Genomic DNA, 1,354 nt, shown 5'->3' with positions numbered 1-1,354 from the left:
TAGCGAAACAAAAAGTTTTGATGTAATATCAAATGGCACCTGTGTTAGCTGTTTTTAATCTGGAAGAGGAGAGCATTAAAAACACCAGAGACCAAACTAGATCGAGTTGACTTACATATCTGCAACAACGAGCAAGGGATCGGGGACCGTGTCGGGATAAAGAAAGGGCTCACAGCATGATCCTGCGCTTATCCTCAGCGGGGCCGAACGAGGTGAAGGAGGCGAGCGCACACGAGCAGATAGCTGCGAGGCTGATCCTCCATTGTCAGGGCAACCGGAAATAGGATTCTGTGGAGGGCGTCGTTTGAGGACTGTTGTTTCACAAACCTGGGAGAAGGAAGGGAGTCCAGCACCTTGTGAAGGGGAGAAGGTCCATAGGGATGGACCTTCTCCCTAGGGATCGCTTTGGGGTTTGGGCATTGTCACAAGGAATCGACCAGTGTGGAGGATCCACGAAACAAGCACAAGAACCATCATATGTGCTTTGAGTAATTACTGCTAACTACTTTGCTGTCACAAGAAGTCGCGGTGAACACTGATGAAGTCATTCACCACAATTGCTAGTAGTGTGAAGTCGTCAAGATATCATGAAATAAGAGGCGGTAGCTCCTTGCAGCACTATCCCTGTAGGAGGGGGTGAGGACCCAACAGAGCAAGGTGAGGGGCCATAGTCGAAACTTCTACCAGGGAGCAATCAGTACACCTGGCTGGAGCCGAACTACCTCAGCAGCCGAATTACCAGCAATATAGTGATCGTCTCCCAAATACTCTTCAAACTATTCTGTGAAGGTCTTCAGACTGCTACCCAGCATCACACCTGGTCTTGTAAAGAAGCTCTAGATATTATCGTGGCAGGAGGCTTAGAAAGCCACCTACTGAAAGCCGATCTATTACGACAGTCCAGACCACCGGTGATGGGTGGATAGGTTCTTCTCCCCAGCCTCTCGAGTTGCTGTCAGGTGAAGCGCCAAGGTCCTCATTAGGTAACAAGCTGAAGAGGGAGGGGGAGGACACGAAGGGCATGGTCTATTTATAAAATAAACCGCCACAACGATGTCCTAGAGGATATGAATAGTCCTCCTTGATGTTAATATGAGCCCCAACATAGCTGTGAGGACCACGATTACGAGCCCTGCCAGTTCGCTGAGGATTGGTACCCCCAGTCTGGGTCTGATGCGTCGGTTTGTGAGGTTCCGGTCGGGTGGGTTGATCCCCCAGGGGATAGAGAAAGTGAGCTGGGACCTCTCAACCAGTAATGAATGGGAGCACTCATATGGCGTAGAAGGATCAGAATATAGCATACCCCTCAGGGAAAATGCGACTTGATCCTCAGCAGGTTTCCCCGCATCCATTG

This window comes from Penaeus monodon, chromosome 20, assembly GCF_015228065.2.
Source record: "Penaeus monodon isolate SGIC_2016 chromosome 20, NSTDA_Pmon_1, whole genome shotgun sequence".
In the NCBI taxonomy this organism is placed as follows: Eukaryota; Metazoa; Arthropoda; class Malacostraca; order Decapoda; family Penaeidae; genus Penaeus; species Penaeus monodon.
The sequence above is the reverse complement of the archived record's forward strand: the minus strand, read 5'-3'. Positions refer to the sequence as shown.